Here is a 14,423-nt window from a genome sequence, read left to right as displayed (position 1 = left end):
CAAGCATTTATCAGTTGTTAACTGTGTCCAGGAATTTCTAGGGATAAGAAAAGACAAAGAGGAAAGTCTCTTCTTTTAAGGAACTTACAGGGGAGAACATATTCACAGGGAAAGAAAGAAAAAAGTATATCTACATAAATACATATCTTAAATATATTTACATATATAATATGTATGCATATAAATACATGTATATTTATATGTATTTATGCATATATAACATATGATATTTATAATATACAATATTTGTATATGCATGTCTAGAGACATAAATGTTGTATATGCATTAAATAATGCACATTTTATGCATTATGAAAAAAAATATGCAATAAATAATACAAAGTAATTTCAGATGGGGGAAGGAGGAAACACTAAGAAGAGGGTGAATCAGGAAATGTCTTTTGTAGGAGGCAGAGCTTGAATTCATTTTTGAATGGAGCTAGGGATTCTAACAGACAGAGGTAAAGGGAGATATTTCAGATGGGGGACAGGCTGAGCAAATGCCCAGAGGTGGGAGGTTCAGTGTCATGCATGAGGAGAGTTTGGCTAGAATATAAAGAACATTATAGGATATGATATGAAATCAAGTCAAGTCCACAGAGCATTTATTTTATACTTATTATTGTCAGGTTGTCACATAGAGTTGCCTGAGACTTAGAGACTCTAAGGACTATGATAAGGGCTAAGAGTACAAATACAAGCAAAACCAAAAAGTCCTTGCCCTCAAGGAGCTTACATTCCAATATATTGAGGGTGGGAGGGGGGAAGGAGAGGATAAAGATAACATATAAAAGGAAGATGAGGGAGCAGCTGGGTGGTGCAGTGGATAAAGCAACAGCCCTGAAGTCAGGAGGACCTGGCTTCAAATCTGGTCTCAGACACTTAACACTTCCCAGCTGTGTGACTCTGGGCAAGTCACTTAACTCCAATTGGCCTCAGCAAAAAAAAGGAAGATGAAAAATTAGGAGTGGAAGGGAAGAAGGGGTCATGAGAAAATCTGGAGAGTGAGTGGTGGAATTTGTAGAGAAAAAGGCACTTTCTCTGTCTTCTGGATAATGCAGAATTCTGATAAAATACCATTCTTTCATTTGATGGTTCCATTTCCAGACTCTTGAACTTTATGGTTTTTGAAATCAGTGTGGGAGATAGAGAGGAGGTGCAGTGGCCCTGAATTCAGGAGAACTTGAGTTCAAATCCAGCCTCAGACACTTACTAGATATATGACCCTGGGCAAGTAACTTAACCTGGATTGCTTCTAAATAAAAAAAAGGAAAAACAAAAGGAAAGAAATCATTCTGGAAATAGGTTGGAGACCATATTGGCCAAGGCTTCCAAAGTTTTAGAATCACTGAATCCTCTAATTTAGAGTAAGAAAGGCTCAGAAGCTATTTCTCCCCACACCTTACCTCCAAAGAGGGTTGCCTGAGATTAGGGAATTTGAGTGACTGACCTATGATTACATAGCCATAAAATGTTAGAGTCAAGCACTGGACCTGGCATTCTTGACTTTGAACTGACTATTCTATCCATTAATCCTTACTGCTTTGCAGAGTCCAGCTTTTCAGTGTCCTTCCTAAAATGTGGTACCCAGAGCTATTGTGATCACATAGTCCTCCATATGTGTGGTCTGGCCAGAGTAGAGGTCAGCAGGACCCTCACACCCCTAGACTGGAGTCCAGCCACCAACCGAAGTAAAGACATTTTGTAAGTGTCATTTTTCATTTGTTTATTTCTGGAAAGGGACTTGTTTTGGAACTCTCTCATGAATCTGTACTGATTGGAAAATAGAATGCTTCTAGCAAGAGCAGGTGTTATTTTTTCCATAGAATATATTAGTATGGAGAGGGGCCTATACATATACAAGTAGGCTTGATTCCTTTGGGTTTTCTTTGTTACAACTGATATTTATATAGTGTTTTAAGATTTACAAAATGCCATGCATACATACTTAATTTGATCCTCACAACAACCCTATAAGACAAAGGCAATTATTATCACTGCTTTATAGATGAGGAAACTGAGGCTTAGAGAGACTAATATTGTTTAGCATTATGTACCTGGGGGTCTGAGGTAGGATTTAAAGCCAGGTTTTGCTGGCTTCAAGCCCAACCTTCTCTCTACTATGTCAAACAATGTCAGTCTCAAATAAACCATGAAATAAAAAGAACAACTTTTCTTCCCACTGCCTTCCCAGGTTTTGGTGGGGAATTATTGAATGTTCCCATCACAAAGCCTTGGAAGGTTGGTATGAAGTGGGTGTGGCAGGTAGCCCGGTGTATGAGGGCAGGACCTGGAATCAGAAACCCTGAATTCTGATGCTATCCTTGACACTAGCCTTGGATTACTGGCTTGGATACCTCTCCAAGATCCTGAACTCTACATGGGCCTTTTTTTTTTTTTTGCTCCCTTTTCTAATGTTTTCATCCTCTCTTTGCTACTCTGCTGTACCTCCTCTCCACACTTCTGAATTCTAACTCCCTTTCCTATGTTGTCTTCCCCCTTTAGAATTTTGGTTCCTTCAGGGTAGAAACTGTCTTTGTCTTCTTATCCAGGGTGTCTTCAAAGTCTTAATGCAGTTTAAAGGTTTTTAAGTTAAAAGTGCACTAAACCTTCTGGAATAATCTATAATTTGTAAGCCTAATGTAGTGTTCTCTCTCTGTCTCTTTCTTTTTCTTTTTTCCTTTCATTCCTTCTTCTCTCCTTCCCTCTCTCCCTCCCTCTCTCCTTCATTTCCTTCCTTCCTTTCTTCCTTCCTTCCCTCCTTCCTTCCTTCCTTCCTTCCTTCTTTCCTTCCCTTCTTTCTTCTTTCCTTCCTTCCTTCTGATGTAAACTGAGATCTTTAGGGAGGAAATGATGTAAATTGTGTCCCTTTAATTTTGGGTGAACTCTGAAACTGTCCCCCTTCTCGGGGGAAGTTCCTGAGTCTCAAACTCTCCTCTGAAAGAGGCCCACCCTTCAGGGAACCCAGTTAGGTGGTCTCATTCAGTTGGAGATCTTAGCGAGGGACATGCTTACACCCTCTATTGAATTGAAAATAGTCCTGAACCACTCCCAATAGTTCAAACTCCCAAGATAAGTAATTTCTTTTCAATTTGAGATCTAGGTCTGGAGCATAATCAACAATGAGTGGCTCAAACTCCCAGTTAAATAATCTCATTCAATTTTGAATTGAATTGAAGCCCCAAGCTTCAGACGGCTAATAAAAGACAACTCTGAACCCCAAATCTTTGCAAATGTTCTAACAGGACCTTGCACACTGGTGAAGATATCTTCTCAATGTAACCCACTTTTACTTATTCCCTGCCTACTAAGAAGACTGACTTCCTAGCAAGCTGTCTTCTTAGGGGAAATAAAATTCCTTTTACCACAGATTTCAAGTTTGTGAATTCTTTCACATAGGACCTGCAGCTCTGACCAGAGGGGATCTCCCACCCCAATTCTCACACCTCATCATTTGGTTCCCTGACCTCATCATTTGATCTCAGTTTACATCACTTCCTTCCTTCTTTTCTTTTTCTCTCCCTGCTGTCCCTGTCTCTATTTCTTTCTGTATATTTGTTTCTCCTTTTCCCTCTGTCTCTCTGTATGTCTCCTTTCTGTCTCTGTTTCTGTTTTTGTTTCTCTGTGTCTCTTTTCTCTCCATCTCTGTTTCTGTCTCTGTCTATCTCTCTGTTCTCCCTCCCTTCCTCCATCCCATCAGTGTGGGGAAGGAAATATGCATTATTATAGTTCCTTCTATGGACCACACACAACGGTAAGCTAGAGACAAATATCTCATTTTATATTTACAACAAATTTGTGAGATAGGTGCTATTATTATCCTTATTTTACAGTTGAGGAAACTAAGGCAGAGATTAAATGACTTGTTCAGGGTCATACAGGTAGTAAGGCCACATTTGAATTCAGAACTTTCTAACTCTAGGTCTCGTGTTCTATCTTGCATATCACCTACATGCTTCATGTTCTTTAGGTCTGTCTTTCTGTATGTGTGCATCTATGTATCTATCCGTTTATCTTGTCCTTTGCTACTCCTTTTCAGATTTCCTTTGGGCACAATAAATCAGAAACTATCACTTTAATAAAAGTTGAGAACCTGTTCTGTTTACTTGTTTGATTGGAGTTTGGATCTATCCATTGTTGTGAGAATTCCTCTGTTGAATATGCATGGGAACAACTAATAGATGTTGCTTCTTTGGTAGCAAATTAGGAAATCATTGATTCATTGCACTGTTAAAAAAATGGAAGCCTATTTTGTTCAGGGTAAAAAGAATGAGAGAATACTTAAGTCTTGCAATTTGTATTCAGGCTTCCTGTCATAAAACAAAACCCTGAAACCTACTAACAGCCATTATTTTGAATAATTATGAACTGATTGATCATAACTTAATAAAATGACTGCAAAACTACCTAAAAGACATTTGGGTCAGCTCCTTCAACAGGATATTCATGTTGGGGAGTGCAGTAGCTTGTTTAGGCTACTAGAATCCTAATTACTTTGTTCATCTGTTCCTTCATTTGCTCAAAGTGCCTTGTCAACCTTAAAGGGACAGTAACTGGACCTATGATTTCATTGCTCAACCCAAGGTGAGGACACTCCCTTTACTAGAATAAGGCAGTTACTTCACTGAAATTTATTCCCTTATAGAGCCACCTAGTGCATTGCCAGGGTAAATGTCTTACCTGGGGTCACATAGATACCATATATTTGAACTCTGTTTTGACTCCAAGGTCAATTTTCTGTTGGTTACACTATACCACAGCTTCCTTTTCTTTAAGTTTGTACAAATGTGATGATTACAATGGTGCTTAAGATCTGCTTCAGTAGGCTTTATTGTTTATTTATTTTGAGAGAGAGACAGAGACAGAGAGAGAGAAAGAGAGAGAGACAAAGACAGAGACAGAGAGAGGAGAGAGTTAGAGAGAGACACACACAGAGAGAAAGACAGAGGGAGAGAGACAGTGAGACAGAGACAGAGACAGACAGAGAGGGGAGGGAGAAAAAGAGGGAGAGAGAGAGAGAGAGCTGGTTCAAGAGTCAACAAAGTAAACTCTATATAGATAAAAACCCTATTTCTTGTCCTTAATAACACAGAAATGTCACTAATTTCTTTTAAACCTCAGTTTCCTTATTGGGAACTTATATATAACCCCAAACTTCCAAAGTTGCTGTGATGATCAAAGGAAATATTGTATTCAAAATACTACATAAATGTCAGCTAATATTATTCCTTCAATGGGTTCATGTTGCAGCCACTGCATGGCATTATTTATTATTATTATTATTATTGTAAAACAAATATATACTATATGCCAAGATGTTTAGAGGCACTGTGCTAAGTTCTGCGTAAGACAAAATTAGGAAGAATACTGCCACTGTCTCCAAGGAACTAAGAATCTAGTTAATTAAATATGTCCCCTGATAGCTATAATACAAAAAAAAAATTGTTTTTGACTACTCTCAGTAGATCACCAAAAGAATTAAAATGTTCACATAGATTCTGAAAATGGAGCAAGAACATGGTGATCTTGGATTTGGAGTTAGAAGATCCTAGTTTAGATTTTGGCTTTGATGCAAAATGACTCTAGGCAAGTCACTTAATCTCTCTAAATTCTCAAATACATGAATGGATCAGTGATCACACTGATTCAGAAGTTGCAACACTTATGTACATTACATCTCATCCTATGTGAGTCTTTGTATGTCATCTTATAAGTTTGCCACAGAGACATTTCCCCCTCCCACCATGTACTGAAGGACTTGAATTTCTTCTGATATCATGAGGCAATCAGTCGATAAATATTTATTAAATACTTATTATGTGCTAGGCATTGCACTAAGTGATAAAGTGCTGGATTGTCCATTTTTTCATCCTTTTCTTACCATCCTATCTTCTTTTCTATTGTAAAACTTCTTGGTATATTTTATTTCTTTTTTTTTTTTTTAAAGTTTCTCATAGCATAGATGTTATAGCCTCCTCATATTTACCATGCACTTTGCTCTCTGTAGGGTATTCATTTTTGATTCTTTGTAGACTGATGTGTTTCTTTTCTCACAGTCATTTAAGAATATTGGTAACTGATGTTAAAAAAAAGGGGGGGCTGTTGTTCCCAATAGGTGCTTTCCAGTATTAACCTAGCTCTGTAATTTCCTAAAGACAATTCAAATCATCTCTTGCTTCATTCTGGACCCAACTGAGTTATTTCTCTGTACTATGTGTCCCAGGTACACATACTGATAGACAACTTCTATCCATTCAAACGTATATCATAATATGGCTATCAATCATCTTTCATCCATTTGGTATTTAGTATGTGGATGATCATTTCAAACTCCTTTGTGTAGTAGAGTGTCATGTGAGGAATGGCAAGTAGGTCAGTATATGACTGATCATAAAGTGTAAAAAGGGGAATAAAATGTGAGGAGACTATAAAGATTGGAAGAGGACAGGTTATGGAAAGTATTTATGCTAAACATATTTATGCTAAAATATTTGATTCTGAAGGTAATAGGGAGCTCCTCATGTTTTATTGAATGGGAACAAGGGTGACATGGTTAGAGCCATTCTATAGGTTAATTGCTTTGGCTAGTCATGATGCTTGTAATCACTGTTATGGAAGGGAGACAGAAGCTGGTAGATCTGTAGGGCTTGGGAGTTCTGAGTTCTTATTCTTTGAATTCAATGTGGTGACTCTTAAAAGCTGGAGGACCATTAAGAAGCCTAAGAAGGAGAAGACCCAATTAAACTAGATAGAAAATGTAGTCACCAAATCTCTAGCACTAATCAGTGGTTGAAATAAGTCAATGAATGTCCTTTGCACGTTCAGCCTCAGTGATACATGGAGATTCAGTCTTAAATAAAAATCTTTTTGGCAGCCAAATGGCAGCCATTTGGCAGATGGATTGAAGTAGGAGATATAAAGAAAGCTTGCTAACTAGAAAGCTATTACAATAGGTCAGTTGTGAGACTTAAGCTGCTATGACAGTTGTTTGAATGTAAAGGAAGCTACATTATGACAGATGTTGTAAAGGTAGAAATGATGACTGTGAACAATTTTGGTGAATCTCTGTTTTCCTGTTTTATGTTTTACCTGATGTTTATGATCAGAATAATGAAGTCTATTTAAAGGTGTTATAACTTTCAAGGAATCTCAGATAATTTTGATAAATGCATGGGAAACACCTTGTTGTAATAGAGCCTTTTAGGCAAAATTTTGTCTTACCCATCAAAGGCTTTTTTCATAATCAACAAATACTTTGTTCTCGTTTCTACCTCCTCTATTACCACAGGCAAGACTATGATATTAGAGTCCAAGTCTGGTTGCTCTATTAGCCTTGATGTTGAAAACAGTTTATTAAAAAAAAAAAACATTTACACATTTCTTCCATTTTTCTTTTCTTTGTTGTTTTCTTTCTGTTTTTAACCTTAGATTTTCCTTGGATGATTTTCTTGATTACTTTTCTTTATACTGTTCTTGCTCTATACTCTTTTCCCCTGTTTTATAAGGCAATGCTGCTCAAAATAATTTTTCTTTGTAATAGTTTCAAAAAAAATTTACATTTTAAACCAGTGTTGCTCCTATTATACACTTCCACTCTGGTTCATTTCTCATATAGAAGAGGAATAGCACTAAATAACTCTTATCTCTGTGCCCCTACTTCCAGGTCCATGCTTCTTTCCTTTCTTTTCTATTGCTTCATTGATTCATCTTCACAGGTGAAATTGATTAATAAAAACAGAGTATACACAAAAGCTTTAATTACACTTACTACAACTTACTACAGTTACAACTTAATGTCCTTAGACATTTTCATATTCATAATAGTAGTCATTTATATATTACTTTAAAGTTGGAAAGCACTTTACAAAATTACATAATTATATCCTCATAATAGCTCTGAAAGATAGGTGTTATAATTATTTTTATTTTATATACAAGGAAACTGAGGTAAAAAGAGGTTAAATTTTTTCCCAGGGTTATATAACTCATACATGTATATAGTCAGATTTGGACATAGGTCTTCTGACACCAGGCTTAGGGCTGTGTCCACTGTGTTAGCTAATTGCTTTCTAAATCCAGTTCCAATCTAACCAAAATAAAGACCTCATTTGCCTTGGTGTATATTTCCCTCAGCTGAAATTTTCCTAGCTGAGATCTGTCTTATGGGAGCATATCAATCATTATTGGATCATAATTCTGGCTCCTAGAGATATAAAATCCCAAATCACAGTAAGTGTAGTGGCTTCAAGTCAAGAAGTATCATTTTATTCTCACTGGAATCTCTTTGTAGTTTCTGCTGGTCAATACAAGTCTTTTCACTCTCTTAGTGATCTCTTAGGGTCACTCTTCTAGGTTAAATCCAAATATCTTTTTGCCCTTGGACCCACCTTATAGAGTGTATAGATATTAAGGGAGGTCTAATACCTCTCATGTGAGAATTTTCTGAGCCCTTTTTAGGGCTCCTCATCCACCTTTAATATCCACTTGGCTCTCATAACTTTTACCTGTGGCTTCAAGAAGCTGTAGTATGCATAGAAGCCACACCTATCTCAGCAGACTGGCTAAAATATGTTGAGGATAACTAATGAATCTGTTAATGAATAATGGGGGTATTTACCTCAAATGTGATGACATCTCTCAAAACAATTTTTTTCAAGAGCCATAAAGGTAGCTGGAACAGTCCCAGGTCATTTCCCGCCATATTGACTCTTGTCCTGCCTCTTGACTGTAATGACTCTGAAGGAGACTAAAACTGACAGCTATGCAGTTCTACTTCATTTATATCCAATTCCGTCACAAATCAAGATATCACCCTACAATAATATTGGCCCTTTTGAAAATAAAGGACAAACAAGATAATAACTGTCCTTGAAATTCTATCTTCATCAGTAAGGGTGGATTTGTAGAGGTTTCTAAAGTTAGCATTTTCCATGAGTCTAGTGGCTAAAGAATGAAACACCTGCATCATACAAGCTATCATTTCTCTCAACCTATTTACCTTTACTTCAATCTCACATCTGATGTCACCCTTCTCTATCTGACCCCCATCTAGATATTCTGTATTTCATAAGATCATTGATTTAGAATTTGAATGGAAACTAGAAGTCATTTAGCCCAACCTCATTTTACAAGTGGGTAAACAGAGTCAGACAAGTTTAGTAATTTGTCTAAGGTCACACAGACAGTAAATATTAGTGCTAAAGTTTACAAATCTCTTATTGCCTCCTTTCTAGGGGAACTGAGCATAGAAATCAATATCAGAATCAGTTTATTGGTAGTGAGGACAAACTAGCCCTATCTATATAACAACATGCTAGTTAGAAATGGAGAATGATAGGGCAGCTAGAAGGCACAATTAATAGTGCATCAGCTCCGAAGTCAAGAGGATCTGAGTTCAAATCTGGCCTCAGACACTTACCATTTCCTAGCTGTGTGATCCTGGGCAAGTCACTTAACCCCAATTGCCTCAGCAGAAAAAAAAATGGAGACTGATGTCTGCTTCCTTTCTTCCAAATTTTATTTTTGTTGAATATGTGAAGCAATTTCATTCTTTATTTTTCATGAATTCATGTCCCAATGCTTCAGAGATGCCTCATTGGTGAGACACAGGCATCTTATTCTTCTAATTCTCAACAGGTTCAGTGTCTTCTGTACAAAGCATGGAAGATATCAGATGAACTTTTATCCTTTTCAAGTCGAGGAAGGCAATATAGCCATCTACCAAGAGATATTATTGGAACTGAGCCCTGGGAAGAGGCAATAAATAAGATGCAATGTAGGAAATCAATCTTTGGAGAAAAGAATAATTTTCTTTTTAAAAAAATTACAAACCGAAGAGCCATCCAGTAAGAGGAGCTATCTGACAAATGTGCTCACTGATGCTTCCCTCATAGTATAGCAGCATTATCCACATTAGATAGAGGCTAACCTCCCTAAGCGCTTTTATCCATTGGTACTCTTTATGACTAATATTTTTTGTAACAGTGACATTTTGTGATCCCAGGCTCTGAATGTCTCAATAAGTTTTATGGAATTCAGGCTAAAGTGGAATTGTTGTGGTTGCAATAACTATTTTATCCATTACAATCTCAGCTGCAGTTTTTTTTTTTTTTTCAAAGTGCCTGTTGCTTTCCTTTTCTTTGGAAAGGCAAAGATATTTTTTAAAAGAGAGATTAACTGACATTGCATGTAAAACACCTAATTGCTCTGCCAAGACATGCATTTCTAAAGTGTTTTGTTGAAAAATGAGCTCATTTTTTGAAAGGATGGGATGAAGAGAATAGAATAAAAAATATAGCCACGAATGTCTATGTTTTAATTTCCACTGTGAATTTGTGTGACATTAATTTTATCTTGAAAATTGTGGGAGATGTCCCCATCCATAGGTTCTCATACTATAGCAAGTCATTAGGTGCATATACATTTCATGCTGAGTTACTTTTTGGACTTCAAGATTTCAAAACATTTGTAATCTTATTTATGTGAATCTCTTTTCATTGGTCCAGGTCACAATCTTTCCACACTGTAGTAAATTCCATATTGTAGTAAATGATCCTCATGAATTGCTGTGACTAAGAAAGAAATAATCCAGAGAATAACTGGAATATTAGGAAAGGAGAGAAACTGTTCTTGGTAGTGTAATGCTGGAGAAACTGAGGCAAGATAGAGATTAGAGAATTTTTAATATTTTATTTGGATTTCTGAGAGGGAGAGATTTTCTGGGACCAAAGGATCTATTTTGGTCCTAGGGTTGGTCTCAGAGTATTCAGCATGGGATATGAAATTCCAATGACATATTAATGTGACTCCTAAGTTATCAGGGTAGACAAAGGTAGTGGGGTGGAGTCCAAACTCTGGTGAGCGTGAATTTCCAAGAAGGGGACCATCAATCCAGTTCTGACAGGTTGGGGGTAAGACCATAAATTCTTACTAATTGGGAGTTAAGGAAGTGCCCAGCTAGAGGCAGGAAGTCTGGAGAGAGAGAGAGAGAGAGAGAGAGAGGAGAGAGAGAGAGAGAGAGAGAGAGAGAGGTAGAAGATACCAATTAAGTATCTGAGATAGGACATCTGGAGTTTTATCTTTTGTAATGTCAGAGTGACCAGCTACAAGCCCAATTTTCTCAGCCTAATGAACAGAAAAGGGAGGTTGCAACAGGGGGATTGAGGCAGAACAATTCAAGAAACTGAGGCAGAATAATTTAGGGAAACTGAAGCAGGAAAACAAAAGGAAACTGTGGCACAACAGTAGAACACACAATCCAACATGTAAGGCATCAATAAATCAATCAACAAAAAGCACTGATTAGCTATTACTATTTATTAGGTACTTATCAACTAGCACAATGGCAACAACATAATTCATGGTCCAGTCTCTCAAGGGGTTTACATTCTATAATTTTGAAAGTGTTTCCAACTTGGTCAGATATCAAAGATTCCTAGGTCATTCACTGCATGCTGGCCATTACCAGTCATTTTGATTTTTGACTTGTCTCTGGACTTAAATGACTGGAGAATTGTACTTCCTACAATTCTGCCTCACTTAAATCCAATTCATATGGAAGTCAAGACATCATCCTTTAACATCATTGGTCCTCTTTCAAATAAAGGACAAGCAACACGCAGTGTTTTATAATTGTGAAGCTTCATTAATTTAGAAGGTTTGGTATGAGTTATTAAAAAGTTTGAATTACAAAGTATCTGAAAGGAAATGCAATTTTATTTCAAGTATCAGAACAAATCAAACTAACTTCAGAAAGTATTGCCTAACATATGTCCTTAGGGGAACTGCTTTAGTGAGTAGATAAGAATGGATTGTAATAAGCACAACAATTGTTTATATGTTAATGCTACTTCTAAAGGGCTTGAGGGTGCTTGAAAATGGTTTTATTATATGTCAGGTAGTTTAAACACTCCCTGCCCTCATCTTCTTTATATTATTAATTATCTTAGCAATGCATTTCCCCAATAGATAATGTAAAAGTAGATTTCAGCTCAGCTTTAAATTACCACAGATTCAAATTTATGCAGTCCAAATTAATGACATTTTATTGTACTGTGTAGGAAGCCAAATTCTTCCCAAACACAATCACACATTTAGCTCCTTCTTGCATTTATTTTGTATATGCTTTATTGGCTATATGTTGTTTCCCAAGGTAGAATGCGAGCTCTTTGAAGACAGGGGGTATTCCACTTTTGGTTGTTTTCCCAGAATCCAGCACAATGCCTGCAAACATTAGGTACTTTACATAGGTTTGCTGCTTGAATTAGACCCCTGGCCTTGTTTTTGGTGATGTTGTCACAGAGATTTCAGCAAACTCTGTGTGTGCTGGGGAAGGAGGAAAGGATAGTTTTCTGAAATGGTTCCTCTTGAAGATTAGATAAAATGTTGTGAGACCACGAGACATTCCTTCTATCCACACATAGCCAGCCTTCCTGTTCATAGCCTTTATTTGGAAGTAGCAAGCTTAATAAACAAAGCTCTGGCACACTCACTGATGACTCTACTTTTTGGCCCCTCACATCTGTGAATGAATTCCTGGTCATAGAAGCATTTGATTCTTTTGACTTAAACAGTACATACTTGTTAAAAACAATAAATTTCTTATCAAAATAACTTACCATTTCACTGACACATTTGCAACATTATGAATCATATACTACAGACTGTCACAACAGAAAAGTAGGCTACATTCTCCCTGCTCTCTCACTATTGTACTATTTCTCAGTCATCCACAGGGGTAGGTGTCAGGCTGATTGGTATTCTGGTGACTGCTAATCTTTGGTTCTGGGGTAACATTTGTGTCTCACTTTAATAATGACAGTGGCATTCAGAGTTAAAGGTATAATAGAACCTGAAGCAGCTTGACCACCATATGTGGCTGAATTTTGCAGGATCTGAGCTGGTGATTTGGAACTTGATTTTAGAAAATGTTGGACAGCTCCCACATCGCAATCATGGGAAATGTCTCAAAACAATTACAAAAACATAGAACAGGACTTTTTAAACATCTATTCCTTTTGGTGTTGCTGACTCAGGCTTGGTTGACAAGCAAAATTAATCTTCAGGGATAAATAGGTAAAAAACAATTGGGGGTATTAAAATTAAATTATATATGAAGTGATTCGACTTACAGGCATACTGTATTCCCAGATTGTCAAAATGAAGGTTGCCAAGTGAACAAGGTGGTGTAGGTTTTCTGAATGTGTCTTTCAGTAAAATGGCCAGTAAATCTGATGACTTTCCAAGAGCTGGGCCTTTCCCTGTGAACTGACAAGAAGTTTTGGGAAAAGACAGGTTAAAGAGCAGCCATTGTCAGAGAAACCCTCCAAATGCCAGAGATGGTTGTAGATATTACAGAACTGAAAATTGACAAGGATATCAACTCCCCTGGCAGCAAAATAGAGGATGAGTGGCTAACTTAACAGGTAGCTAGAGACTGTATATCTGGAAGACTCATGTGTCTGTGGGGAGCCTGAGAATCTGTGTGTCAATAATAGAACATCAGGATTTTGACAAATTAGCAGAATATTTCATTGTTAGTAGATTGCTCTGTCTCTTCCTAGCTGTGTGATCTTGGATGTGATCCTTGGCTTCTCTGAGACTTGGTTTTCATCTGTAAATTGGGGATGATAATATGCAGTTTTACAACCTCTCTTACAGGGTTGTAAAAGTTAAAGGAAATTATGTGCATAAATCATGCTGAAAATCATAGCATATAATCTACCAGCCAATTGTGTTTTTACTATTACTTTGAAATCTAAAGTCATTAATGTGAATATTTTTTCTTTTGGTAGAGGTAATAGTACAAAAGCAAAGACTAAGTACCATCTTCAACATGAAAATTTTTTTGATTCCTCCCTTTAGTTACAAGGCCCCTTCCTATTTGATGCTTACTTTATATATAATTATTAATTAATTGTATTTATTTTGTGCATAATTATTAATTTATATAATTATTAAGATAGCTCTTGTTAGGGCTTGTTAGGGCATGGGCTGTTTCAATTATGTCTTTGTATTCCCAGAACATAGAACAATAGTTAGTACAAAGAAGGTGCTTGATAAATGCTTGTTGATTGATTGGATCAACAAGCCATCCATATCTTTTCATCTTGAATGACTCTTGTCCATATTCTGCCATAATAAAGATTCATCCCACATCTTTGAGACCCTACTCAGTAGCACAGTGACTAGAGAGCTAGGCCTGGAGTGAGGAAGAGGTTCAAATCTTGCCTCAAAGAATAAGTAACTGTGTAACTTTGGCCAAATCATTTAATTTCTTTTGGTGTTAGTTTGCTCAACTGTAAACGGATAATAATACCACCTATCAGCCAAGATTGTTGTGAGGATCAAATGAGATAATTGTTAAAACAAACAAACAAACAAACTCTTAGCACAGTGCCTTTTGATGATGATGACAACATTAT

General features: G+C 36.8%; 1 long non-coding RNA gene across 3 annotated transcripts in view; it reads right to left on the bottom strand.

Annotated features, from left to right (window-relative positions):
* Positions 1 to 14,423, bottom strand: part of LOC127559478 (uncharacterized) — a 95,354-nt gene that overhangs the window by 36,803 nt on the left and 44,128 nt on the right. For 2 of the 3 annotated variants that reach the window (XR_007953141.1, XR_007953143.1), the window contains exon 2: positions 13,131 to 13,266. This is a non-coding gene — a long non-coding RNA (uncharacterized LOC127559478). Of the gene's footprint in view, positions 1 to 9,494; positions 9,747 to 13,130; positions 13,267 to 14,423 lie in introns of those variants that run through there. The other variant, XR_007953142.1, reaches the window with a different exon arrangement.

This window comes from Antechinus flavipes, chromosome 4 (genome assembly GCF_016432865.1).
Source record: "Antechinus flavipes isolate AdamAnt ecotype Samford, QLD, Australia chromosome 4, AdamAnt_v2, whole genome shotgun sequence".
Lineage (NCBI taxonomy): Eukaryota > Metazoa > Chordata > Mammalia > Dasyuromorphia > Dasyuridae > Antechinus > Antechinus flavipes.
This window is presented reverse-complemented; position numbering and strand designations above follow the sequence as displayed.